At 38.7% G+C, this 15305-nt stretch overlaps 1 protein-coding gene across 1 annotated transcript in view; it reads left to right on the top strand.

Annotated features, from left to right (window-relative positions):
- LOC311138295 (poly(rC)-binding protein 4-like) overlaps positions 1-15305 on the top strand; it is a gene marked incomplete at both ends in the record, with an annotated part of 78084 nt that overhangs the window by 18259 nt on the left and 44520 nt on the right. The window lies entirely within an intron of this gene.

Here is a 15305-nt window from a genome sequence, read left to right on the forward strand (position 1 = left end):
AGGAGGAGGAGGAGGAGGAGGGAGCGAGTGAAAACAATGTGGAGCCCAAGGAAATCTTGATTCCTCTGCCAAGGTCAGGCATGCAGCTCTGCCGGTAAACAATCTGAAAAAACAGCAGCACACAAGGCCTCAGTTTCAGTCTCAATCAGTCTCTGTCTGTCTCAGTCAGCTCAGCCTCAGACTCAATCAGTGTCAGTCTGTCTCAGTCAGTCTCACTCAGTCTCACTCAGTCTCACTCAGTCTCAGCTTCAGACTCAGCCTCAGCCTCAGTGTCAGCCTCAGGATCAGGCTCAGTCTCAGGGTGTTTCTCAAAATGCATACTACCTTGCTCCAAGCATGCAAATTGGAGCACGGGAGGGTCGGAGTCTGAGTCCAAATCAAGGTATGCGAAACGGACCAAGGAGGGTACTTCGAATGCATGCTCTGTTTGTACATATTTTGAAGCATGTATCGATGCAAGCTTCAACGGAAAGTATGCAAAGAAATATGACACAACCACCTAAAAAATTATACACATTTTTTTGAAATCATTATTTGAGCTGAAGCGAGAGAAAATACACTCTGACTTCGGAATGAAATGTTGCCTATTCACGTCTCATATGTTGCCTGGCAACAATGTTTTATCTTGATAAAAGAAATACATTGTCCTGGCTGGAAGAAGGAAGGTTCAGTGAATGGGTAAGTCCATAGTACGTCAATAGGGCTAACTGGCTAGCCACAAATAGTTGTTGGCTAGCTACCCATGAAGAATTGACATCTACTGTAACTTGCATAACATTAGTTCTTGGTATTTTTGCCTGTTTAACTAGATAGCTGGCTAGCTAGATTACAACAATTCACATAGAGCTAGCTGATACAGTAGCTATGAAGTAAAACGCTTGCTTTGTGTAGATCTTGTTTCGTCTCTATTGTTGCCGTTGTCCTGGCTGGAAGAAGGTTCAGTGAATTGGGGAGATGCAGCATCAGGTAATACTGTAGGGGGGAGTGCGAGTGCTTCTGAAATGTAATGTTCTACGTGTTCTCCACATTCTTGTCCTCACAAGAACGTACTCAAGAGAACGTCCTCAGAGAAAGCACTTGGAGCATGAGAGTGTGGAACACGGTAGTATGCATATTGAGAAACACTCTCAGTCCTCAGTCTCAGTCTCAGTCCTCAGTCTCAGTCCTCAGTCTCAGCCTCAGCCTCAGCCTCAGTCTCAGTCCTCAGCCTCAGCCTCAGTCTCAGTCTCTCTCTCAGTCCTCAGTCTCAGTCTCAGCCTCAGCCTCAGAGTCAGTCCTCAGTCTCAGCAAGGCAAGGCTGCTATAGAATGGAACGGAATGCATTCTTTGTAAAAAGGAACTTTAAAGCTACAGTCTGGGATTTGATAAGCTGTCCAATGGTCAAGTCTTGATATTTACCAATTGAGTCAGCCTGTGAATCTAGAGCTCTGTCTTTGAGAAGGGTTACTAGGCATTTCCCAAGCCCCATCCCTCAGCTGTATACCAAAACAAGTGGTGTGGAACAAGTGTTTCAAATCACAGACTGTAGCTTTGATGTAGTGTATTCAGTGGAGAATTCCTAGCAAAGAAATCTGGTATCTTCAAGGTCTCTCTCAATGTGTTCCAGTCTCAGTGATCTGCCACAAATCATTTGTCTTTGATGGATGATACACGTGGGATTGTTGGACCTCAATCTGTCGGAGGATGCAATGTCACTCTCAAAGATAAAACACTGGGTAATGGGAGTGTTTGGATGATTACAAAAACAACCACTGGGCACAGACGTCAATTCAACGTCTATTGCACATTGGTTCAACGGGTAATGGGCAAGGATGGGAAATGCTTTTTAAATGTCTGATCATCTGATCACAGGGTAATCTGTCTCTATTGGCGATCACTCCCAATGACAAAGGATGACAAAACGCTATAGATGAATAATCCAAGGTAAAAAGCATTCAGAAATGGAACTGTTTGGAGGAATGATCATAACTTAGTGAAGGTTTTTAGTTTCCAGGATTGTTTCTTATTAGAAATGCTATCAAAACATGATGCATCCATTCTTGGCTATGTTCTTTGTAATGATGAGGAACGTTTGAATAAGGAGATGTTTGAAATACAAGACCACACTTTAGCAACAAGAACGTTAGTATTACAGGACAAATTCAAGGTTTTGAATAATGATACGTTAGATCTAAAATGCCTTATTTAGCGATAAAGCATTGAAATTGTAATAAAAAAATCCCTCATTTTGAAATGCAAGGAAGTTCATTGTCATCGTGGTAAATGGATGCCCGCATTACTCATCTTGGTCTACAAGTCCTGGTAAAGGACAGCATCACCTTGTAGTGTGTGGACAGACGATGTGTGTGTGTGTATGTGTGTGTGTGTGTGTGTGTGTGTGTGTGTGTGTGTGTGTGTGTGTGTGTGTTTTGACAGACACGTCGTTCCGTGTCAAATCAAGAGGCTCCAACTCTGGCTGGTGGTCTGAAACCATTCATTTGGGAGTCTAATTATGTTTAGCCCCACTCAAACCCCTCAAGACTGCTGCCAACAGTTTTTTATGAAGAAAAAAACACCATCAACGAAGGCAGAGATTAAAACAGAATATTAGTCGGTGTCTCAAAGTGGACATGCTCCCCGTGTAGCTCAGTTGGTAGAGCATGGTGCTTGCAACGCCAGGGTTGTGGGTTCGATTCCCGCGGGGGGGCCCAGTATGAAAAAAATAAAATAATGTATGCACTCACTAACTGTAAGTCGCTCTGGATAAGAGCGTCTGCTAAAATGTCTAAGCTTTGGAACGATTGACTGCTTATTAATTTTAATACCTTTTGAGTTGCTTTTTATTTTTTTTGATGTCAGACAGTGAGGGATGTGTGATAACGGCAGGGATATAATAGTGTTTGCATCCCAAATGGTACCCAATTCCCTACATAGCGCACTACTTTTGACCAGAGCACCAAGGGGACCTAGGGCACCATAATAGGGAATGGGATGCCATTTGGGCAGCGGCCTGTCTGTCAGCTACAATACATGATTGTCACTGGGGAGAAGCAGTACAGAGACTAATTAGTCATATTTTGAACCATCACTGCTTTAAGGAAGGAGTCTTAATCCCATGCCTGAGTCCCTCTGTGTCTCTGCCCCCAAGGAACATCACTGCAGGTTGGGGCTAACTGGTGGTGGCAGAGCATCATGTGTCTCTATGCTAAATCTGTAGCTAAATACCCCCCCGGGCTACGCACAGCTGTATAGCAGAACTGCCACTATACCGAGGGAAACTGTAGCAGAACTGGTGCTGTAACTTATCTTGACCTTGGTTGGTGTGTGTGTGTGTGTGTGTGTGTGTGTGTGTGTGTGTGTGTGTGTGTGTGTGTGAATATTCTCAGTGGGCCCCAGAAGACCTACACTATACTGGTTGGTGCAGGAGTTGTTATCGTGAAATTGTAAGTCACTCTTGTTTACAGTGTCTGTTAAATGATTAACATGCAAATGTGAAATAAAGATAAAATCATAAATATGAATGTCATGTTAATTTAGATTTGAGACTATGTTTATGTTATTCTCATATTCATGTCAGTTTGTTGCGCAACAGACTCAGGCTATTCAATCTTTCCGAAATGCCATGAAAAATGTATTTAAAAGGGTCGTAACTTTTAATTCAGTGACAGGAAGGCTTGTTACACAAAACTAAGGTTAGGAAATGTAAAAGAAATTGCTCAAAGGCCCACTCCTAATTAAAAAACAACAAATCATCAACCCCGCCACTTGGTTCACTATCAAGCTATCACTATCAATCTATCACTATCAATCTATCACTATCAAGATAGCACTATCCAGATATCACTATCAAGCCATCACTATCAAGCCATCACTATCAAGCCATCACTATCAAGATATCCCTATCAAGATATCACTATCAAGCTATCACTCTCAAGCCATCACTCTCAAGCCATCACTATCCAGCCATCACTATCAAGATATCCCTATCAAGATATCACTATCAAGCCATCCCTATCAAGCCATCACTATCAAGCCATCACTATCAAGATATCACTATCAAGCTATCATTATCAAGCTGCACGACTTTTCTCTATGATGGTTGGTTTTCTCTATGATGGTTGGTTTTCTCTATGATGGTTGGTTTTCTCTATGATGGTTGCACACTACCTACGAGAGGAGAACACACGCCTGATTACCGTAGAATACAATACATTACAATACATTACAATACATTACAATACAATACATTACAATACAATACAATACAATACAATACAACACAATACAATACATTACAATACAATACATTACAATATAATACAATACAATATATCACAATACAATACATTACAATAAAATACAATACAATACAATACATTACAATACAATACAATACATTACAATACAATACATTACAATACAATACAATACATTACAATACAATACAATACATTACATTACAATACAATACATTACAATACAATACAATACATTATAATACAATACATTACAATACATTACAATACAATACATTACAATACAATACATTACAATACAATACAATACATTACAATACAATACATTACAATACAATACAATACAATACATTACATTACAATACATTACAATACATTACAATACAATACAATACAATACAATACATTCATATTTACACATTACATTACAATACAATACAATACAATACATTACATTACAATACATTACAATACAATACAATACAATACATTACAATACAATACATTACAATACAATACAATACAATACAATACAATACAATACATTACAATACATTACAATACAATACAATACAATACAATACAATACAATACATTACATTACAATACAATACATTACAATACAATACATTACAATACAATACAATACAATACAATACAATACAATACAATACATTACAATACATTACAATACAATACAATACAATACATTACATTACTGTGACGAGTACTGAGGATACGAAGAGGCAGGACGCAGACGCAGGAATCAACAATGTAAAGGTTTACTTAACACTGAGCAAGAGAACAACAAAGAGCGAGGACACGACAAGACACTAACAATCACCCACAACACAACACTGAACAGTCCAGGGCTATATAGGGGTGGTGATGAGATGATGAGGTGCAGGTCCGCTGGGTTTCCATTCCGGTGTTGCCGAATTACATTAAAATACATTACAATACATTACAATACAATACAATATATTACAATACATTACAATACATTACAATACAATACAATACATTACAATACAATACAATACAATACAATACATTACAATACATTACAATACAATACAATACAATACAATACAATACAATACAATACATTTACATTTACACATTACAATACAATACATTACAATACAATACAATACATTACATACATTACAATACAATACATTACAATACAATACAATACATTACAATACAATACAATACAATACAATACAATACAATACAATACATTACAATACATTACAATACAATACAATACATTACATACATTACAATACAATACATTACAATACAATACATTACAATACAATACAATACAATACAATACATTACAATACAATACATTACAATACATTACAATACAATACATTACAATACAATACAATACATTACAATACAATACAATACATTACAATACAATACAATACAATACATTACATTACAATACATTACAATAAATTACAATATATTACAATACATTACAATACAATACAATACATTACAATACAAAACAATACAATACAATACAATACAATACATTACAATACAATACATTACAATACAATACTTTACAATACATTACAATACAATACATTACAATACAATACAATACATTACAATACAATACATTACAATACGTTACAATACAATACATTACAATACAATACATTACAATACAATACAATACATTACAATACAATACATTACAATACAATACAATACAATACATTACATTACAATACATTACAATATATTACAATACATTACAATACAATACAATACAATACATTACAATACATTACAATACATTACAATACATTACAATACAATACAATACATTACAATAGATTACAATACAATACATTACAATACAATACAATACATTACAAGACATTACAATACAATACAATACAATACAATACAATACAATACAATACATTTACATTTACACATTACAATACAATACAATACAATACAATACAATACATTACAATACAATACATTACAATACAATACATTACAATACAATACAATACAATACATTACAATACAATACAATACAATACAATACAATACAATACATTACAATACAATACAATACATTACAATACAATACATTACAATACAATACAATACATTACAATACATTACAATACATTACAATACAATACAATACAATACATTACATTACTGTGACGAGTACTGAGGATACGAAGAGGCAGGACGCAGACGCAGGAATCAACAATGTAAAGGTTTACTTAACACTGAGCAAGAGAACAACAAAGAGCGAGGACACGACAAGACACTAACAATCACCCACAACACAACACTGAACAGTCCAGGGCTATATAGGGGTGGTGATGAGATGATGAGGTGCAGGTCCGCTGGGTTTCCATTCCGGTGTTGCCGAATTACATTAAAATACATTACAATACATTACAATACAATACAATATATTACAATACATTACAATACATTACAATACAATACAATACATTACAATACAATACAATACAATACAATACATTACAATACATTACAATACAATACAATACAATACAATACAATACAATACAATACATTTACATTTACACATTACAATACAATACATTACAATACAATACAATACATTACATACATTACAATACAATACATTACAATACAATACAATACATTACAATACAATACAATACAATACAATACAATACAATACAATACAATACATTACAATACATTACAATACAATACATTACATACATTACAATACAATACATTGCAATACAATACATTACAATACAATACAATACAATACAATACATTACAATACAATACATTACAATACATTACAATACAATACATTACAATACAATACAATACATTACAATACAATACAATACAATACAATACAATACAATACATTACATTACAATACATTACAATACATTACAATATATTACAATACATTACAATACAATACAATACATTACAATACAAAACAATACAATACAATACAATACAATACAATACAATACAATACATTACAATACAATACATTACAATACAATACTTTACAATACATTACAATACAATACATTGCAATACAATACATTACAATACAATACAATACAATACAATACATTACAATACAATACATTACAATACATTACAATACAATACATTACAATACAATACAATACATTACAATACAATACAATACAATACAATACAATACATTACATTACAATACATTACAATACATTACAATATATTACAATACATTACAATACAATACAATACATTACAATACAAAACAATACAATACAATACAATACAATACAATACAATACATTACAATACAATACATTACAATACAATACTTTACAATACATTACAATACAATACATTACAATACGTTACAATACAATACATTACAATACAATACATTACAATACAATACAATACATTACAATACAATACATTACAATACAATACAATACATTACATTACAATACATTACAATATATTACAATACATTACAATACAATACAATACAATACATTACAATACATTACAATACATTACAATACATTACAATACAATACATTACAATACAATACATTACAATACAATACAATACATTACAATACAATACATTACAATACAATACAATACAATACATTACATTACAATACATTACAATACATTACAATATATTACAATACATTACAATACAATACAATACAATACAATACAATACATTTACATTTACACATTACAATACAATACAATACAATACAATACAATACAATACAATACATTACAATACAATACATTACAATACAATACATTACAATACAATACAATACATTACAATACAATACAATACAATACAATACAATACAATACAATACATTACAATACAATACAATACATTACAATACAATACATTACAATACAATACAATACATTACAATACATTACAATACATTACAATACAATACAATACAATACATTACATTACTGTGACGAGTACTGAGGATACGAAGAGGCAGGACGCAGACGCAGGAATCAACAATGTAAAGGTTTACTTAACACTGAGCAAGAGAACAACAAAGAGCGAGGACACGACAAGACACTAACAATCACCCACAACACAACACTGAACAGTCCAGGGCTATATAGGGGTGGTGATGAGATGATGAGGTGCAGGTCCGCTGGGTTTCCATTCCGGTGTTGCCGAGGTGGTGCGCTCAGACCGGTGGCTCAGTAGACCGGCGAATCAGAGCGCCGGAGGGGAGCAACGGGAGGAGACGTGACAGTCGGGTCACATACAGTGGATATAAAAAGTCTACAGACCCCTGTTAAAATGCCAGGTGTATGTGATGTAAAATAATGAGACAAAGATTAATAATGTCAGAGCTTTTTCCACTGTTAATGTGACCTATAACGTGAACAATTCAATTGAAAAACAAACTGAAATCTTAGAGGGGGGAAAAATGAAATATAATAACCTTACAATAACCTAGTTGCATAAGTGTGCACACCCTCTTATGACTGGGGAAGTGGCTGTGTTCAGAATTAACCAATCACATTCAAACTCGTGTTAAATAGAAGTCATTACACACCTGCCATCATTAGAAGTGACTCTGATTAATCACAAATAAATTTCAGCTGTTCTAGTAGGATTTTCCTGACATTTTCTAAGTTGCATCTCAGAGCAAAAGCCATGTTCCGCAGAGAGCTTCCAAAGGCATCAGAGGGATGTCATTGTTGAAAGATATCAGTCAGGAGAAGGGCACGAAATAATTTCCAAAGCATTACATATACCATGGAACACAGTGAAGACAGTCATCATCAAGTGGAGAAAATATGGCACAACAGAGACATTACCAAGAACTGGACATCCCTCCAAAATTTATGAAAAGAGGAGAAGAAAACTTGTCAGGGAGGCTTCCAAGAGGCCTACAGCAACATTAAAGGAACTGCAGGAATTTCTGGCAAGTACTGGCTGTGTGCTACATGTGACAACAATCTCCCGTGTTCTTCATATGAATGGGCTATGGGGGTAGGGTGGCAAGACGGAAGCCTTTTCTTACAAAGAAAAACATCCAAGCCCGGCTGAAATTTGCAAAAACAAACATCAAGTCCCACAAAAGCACGTGGGAAAATGTGTTATGGTCTGATGAAACCAAGGTTGAACTTTTTTGGGGGAACACTGCACATCACCCAAAGAACACCATACCCACGGTGAAGCATGGTGGTGGCAGCATCATGCTTTGGGGCTGTTTTTCTTCAGCTGGATCCGGGGCCTTAGTCAGGGTGGAGGGAATTATAAACAGTTCCAAATACCAGGCAATTTTGTCACAAAACCTTCAGGCGTCCGATAGAAAGCTGAAGATGAAGAGGAAGTTCACCTTTCAGCACGACAACGACCCAAAGCACACATTCCAAATCCACCAAAGCATGGCTTCACCAGAAGAAGATTAACGTTTTGGGATGGCCCAGCCAGAGCCCAGACCTGAATCCAATTGAACATCTCTGGGGTGATCTGAAGAGGGCTGTGCACAGGAGATGTCCTCGCAATCTGACAGATTTGGAGCACTTTTTGCAAAGAAGAGTGGGCAAATATTGTCACGTCAAGATGTGCCACGCTAATAGACTCCTACCCCAAAAGACTGAGTGTTGTAATAAAATAAAAAGGTGCTTTCAACAAAGTATTAGTTTAAGGGTGTGCACACTTATGCAACCAGGTTATTGTGAGTTTTTATTATTTTTTATTTTTCCCCCCTCAAAGATTTCAGTTTGTTTTTCAATTGAATTGTTCACATTATAGGTCACATTAAAGGTGGGAAAAAGTTCTGACATGATTTATCTTTGTCTCATTCTTTTACATCACATAAACCTGGCATTTTAACCAGGGGTCTGTAGTCTTTTTATATCCATTTTATGGTGTGCTGACAACTCCTCAATGTATTGATAACACACCTGTAGCAGGACACAGTGTCATTATAGAGACCTGTAGCAGGACACAGGGTCATTATAGAGACACCTGTAGCAGGACACAGTGTCATTATAGAGACCTGTAGCAGGACATAGTGTCATTATAGAGACCTGTAGCAGGACACAGGGTCATTATAGAGACCTGTAGCAGGACACAGGGTCATTATAGAGACACCTGTAGCAGGACACAGGGTCATTATAGAGACACCTGTAGCAGGACACAGTGTCATTATAGAGACCTGTAGCAGGACACAGGGTCATTATAGAGACCTGTAGCAGGACCAGGGTCATTATAGAGACCTGTAGCAGGACACAGTGTCATTATAGAGACACCTGTAGCAGGACACAGTGTCATTATAGAGACACCTGTAGCAGGACACAGTGTCATTATAGAGACACCTGTAGCAGGACACAGGGTCATTATAGAGACCTGTAGCAGGACACAGGGTCATTATAGAGACATGTAGCAGGACACAGGGTCATTATAGAGACCTGTAGCAGGACATAGTGTCATTATAGAGACCTGTAGCAGGACACAGGGTCATTATAGAGACCTGTAGCAGGACACAGTGTCATTATAGAGACCTGTAGCAGGACACAGTGTCATTATAGAGACCTGTAGCAGGACACAGGGTCATTATAGAGACCTGTAGCAGGACACAGGGTCATTATAGAGACCTGTAGCAGGACACAGTGTCATTATAGAGACACCTGTAGCAGGACACAGGGTCATTATAGAGACCTGTAGCAGGACACAGTGTCATTATAGAGACACCTGTAGCAGGACACAGTGTCATTATAGAGACACCAGTAGCAGGACACAGGGTCATTATAGAGACCTGTAGCAGGACACAGGGTCATTATAGAGACCTGTAGCAGGACACAGTGTCATTATAGAGACCTGTAGCAGGACACAGGGTCATTATAGAGACACCTGTAGCAGGACACAGTGTCATTATAGAGACCTGTAGCAGGACACAGTGTCATTATAGAGACACCTGTAGCAGGACATAGTGTCATTATAGAGACCTGTAGCAGGACACAGGGTCATTATAGAGACCTGTAGCAGGACACAGGGTCATTATAGAGACCTGTAGCAGGACACAGTGTCATTATAGAGACCTGTAGCAGGACACAGTGTCATTATAGAGACCTGTAGCAGGACACAGGGTCATTATAGAGACACCTGTAGCAGGACACAGTGTCATTATAGAGACCTGTAGCAGGACACAGGGTCATTATAGAGACACCTGTAGCAGGACACAGGGTCATTATAGAGACCTGTAGCAGGACACAGGGTCATTATGGAGACCTGTAGCAGGACACAGTGTCATTATAGAGACCTGTATCAGGACACAGGGTCATTATAGAGACACCTGTAGCAGGACACAGGGTCATTATAGAGACCTGTAGCAGGACACAGTGTCATTATAGAGACCTGTAGCAGGACACAGTGTCATTATAGAGACCTGTAGCAGGACACAGTGTCATTATAGAGACACCTGTAGCAGGACACAGGGTCATTATAGAGACCTGTAGCAGGACACAGGGTCATTATAGAGACCTGTAGCAGGACACAGTGTCATTATAGAGACCTGTAGCAGGACACAGTGTCATTATAGAGACCTGTAGCAGGACACAGTGTCATTATAGAGACACCTGTAGCAGGACATAGTGTCATTATAGAGACACCTGTAGCAGGACACAGGGTCATTATAGAGACCTGTAGCAGGACATAGTGTCATTATAGAGACCTGTAGCAGGACACAGTGTCATTATAGAGACCTGTAGCAGGACACAGGGTCATTATAGAGACCTGTAGCAGGACACAGTGTCATTATAGATACCTGTAGCAGGACACAGTGTCATTATAGAGACATGTAGCAGGACACAGGGTCATTATAGAGACCTGTAGCAGGACACAGTGTCATTATAGAGACCTGTAGCAGGACAAAGTGTCATTATAGAGACCTGTAGCAGGACACAGGGTCATTATAGAGACCTGTAGCAGGACACAGGGTCATTATAGAGACCTGTAGCAGGACACAGGGTCATTAAAGAGACACCTGTAGCAGGACACAGGGTCATTATAGAGACCTGTAGCAGGACACAGTGTCATTATAGAGACACCTGTAGCAGGACACAGGGTCATTATAGAGACCTGTAGCAGGACACAGGGTCATTATAGAGACCTGTAGCAGGACACAGGGTCATTATAGAGACACCTGTAGCAGGACACAGGGTCATTATAGAGACCTGTAGCAGGACACAGTGTCATTATAGAGACACCTGTAGCAGGACACAGGATCATTATAGAGACCTGTAGCAGGACACAGGGTCATTATAGAGACCTGTAACAGAACACAGGGTCATTATAGAGACACATGTAGCAGGACACAGGGTCATTATAGAGACCTGTAGCAGGACACAGTGTCATTATAGAGACCTGTAGCAGGACACAGGGTCATTATAGAGACCTGTAGCAGGACACAGGGTCATTATAGAGACACCTGTAGCAGGACACAGGGTCATTATAGAGACCTGTAGCAGGACACAGTGTCATTATAGAGACACCTGTAGCAGGACACAGGGTCATTATAGAGACCTGTAGCAGGACACAGGGTCATTATAGAGACCTGTATCAGACACAGGGTCATTATAAAGACCTGTAGCAGGACACAGTGTCATTATAGAGACCTGTAGCAGGACACAGTGTCATTATAGAGACCTGTAGCAGGACATAGTGTCATTATAGAGACCTGTAGCAGGACACAGTGTCATTATAGAGACCTGTAGCAGGACACAGTGTCATTATAGAGACCTGTAGCAGGACACAGGGTCATTATAGAGACCTGTAGCAGGACACAGTGTCATTATAGAGACCTGTAGCAGGACACAGGGTCATTATAGAGACCTGTAGCAGGACACAGTGTCATTATAGAGACCTGTAGCAGGACACAGTGTCATTATAGAGACCTGTAGCAGGACACAGTGTCATTATAGAGACACCTGTAGCAGGACACAGGGTCATTATAGAGAACTGTAGAAGGACACAGGGTCATTATAGAGACCTGTAGCAGGACACAGGGTCATTATAGAGACCTGTAGAAGGACACAGGGTCATTATAGAGACCTGTAGCAGGACACAGGGTCATTATAGAGACCTGTAGCAGGACATAGTTTCATTATAGAGACCTGTAGCAGGACACAGTGTCATTATAGAGACCTGTAGCAGGACACAGGGTCATTATAGAGACCTGTAGCAGGACACAGGGTCATTATAGAGACCTGTAGCAGGACATAGTTTCATTATAGAGACCTGTAGCAGGACACAGTGTCATTATAGAGACCTGTAGCAGGACACAGTGTCATTATAGAGATCTGTAGCAGGACACAGTGTCATTATAGAGACACCTGTAGCAGGACACAGGGTCATTATAGAGACCTGTAGCAGGACATAGTGTCATTATAGAGACCTGTAGCAGGACACAGTGTCATTATAGAGACCTGTAGCAGGACACAGGGTCATTATAGAGACCTGTAGCAGGACACAGTGTCATTATAGAGACCTGTAGCAGGACACAGTGTCATTATAGAGACCTGTAGCAGGACACAGGGTCATTATAGAGACCTGTAGCAGGACACAGTGTCATATAGAGACCTGTAGCAGGACAAAGTGTCATTATAGAGACCTGTAGCAGGACACAGGGTCATTATAGAGACCTGTAGCAGGACACAGGGTCATTATAGAGACCTGTAGCAGGACACAGGGTCATTATAGAGACCTGTAGCAGGACACAGGGTCATTATAGAGACCTGTAAGCAGGACACAGGGTCATTATAGAGACCTGTAGCAGGACACAGGGTCATTATAGAGACCTGTAGCAGGACACAGGGTCATTATAGAGACCTGTAGCAGGACACAGTGTCATTATAGAGACCTGTAGCAGGACACAGTGTCATTATAGAGACCTGTAGCAGGACACAGTGTCATTATAGAGACCTGTAGCAGGACACAGTGTCATTATAGAGACCTGTAGCAGGACACAGGGTCATTATAGAGACCTGTAGCAGGACACAGGGTCATTATAGAGACCTGTAGCAGGACACAGGGTCATTATAGAGACCTGTAGCATGACACAGGGTCATTATAGAGACCTGTAGCAGGACACAGGGTCATTATAGAGACCTGTAGCAGGACACAGGGTCATTATAGAGACCTGTAGCAGGACACAGGGTCATTATAGAGACCTGTAGCAGGACACAGGGTCATTATAGAGACCTGTAGCAGGACACAGGGTCATTATAGAGACCTGTAGCAGGACACAGGGTCATTATAGAGACCTATAGCAGGACACAGTGTCATTATAGAGACCTGTAGCAGGACACAGTGTCATTATAGAGACCTGTAGCAGGACACAGTGTCATTATAGAGACCTGTAGCAGGACACAGGGTCATTATAGAGACCTGTAGCAGGACACAGGGTCATTATAGGACCCTGGTCAGGACACAGGGTCATTATAGAGACCTGTAGCAGGACACAGGGTCATTATAGAGACCTGTAGCAGGACACAGGGTCATTATAGAGACCTGTAGCAGGACACAGGGTCATTATAGAGACCTGTAGCAGGACACAGGGTCATTATAGAGACCTGTAGCAGGACACAGGGTCATTATAGAGACCTGTAGCAGGACACAGGGTCATTATAGAGACCTGTAGCAGGACACAGGGTCATTATAGAGACACTGTAGCAGGACACAGGGTCATTATAGAGACCTGTAGCAGGACACAGGGTCATTATAGAGACCTGTAGCAGGACACAGTGTCATTATAGAGACCTGTAGCAGGACACAGTGTCATTATAGAGACCTGTAGCAGGACACAGGGTCATTATAGAGACCTGTAGCAGGACACAGTGTCATTATAGAGACCTGTAGCAGGACACAGTGTCATTATAGAGACCTGTAGGGACACAGGGTCATTATAGAGACCCTGTAGCAGGACACAGGGTCATTATAGAGACCTATAGCAGGACACAGTGTCATTATAG

Source organism: Coregonus lavaretus (genome assembly GCF_964263955.1).
Source record: "Coregonus lavaretus genome assembly, chromosome: 12".
NCBI classification, from domain to species: Eukaryota; Metazoa; Chordata; class Actinopteri; order Salmoniformes; family Salmonidae; genus Coregonus; species Coregonus lavaretus.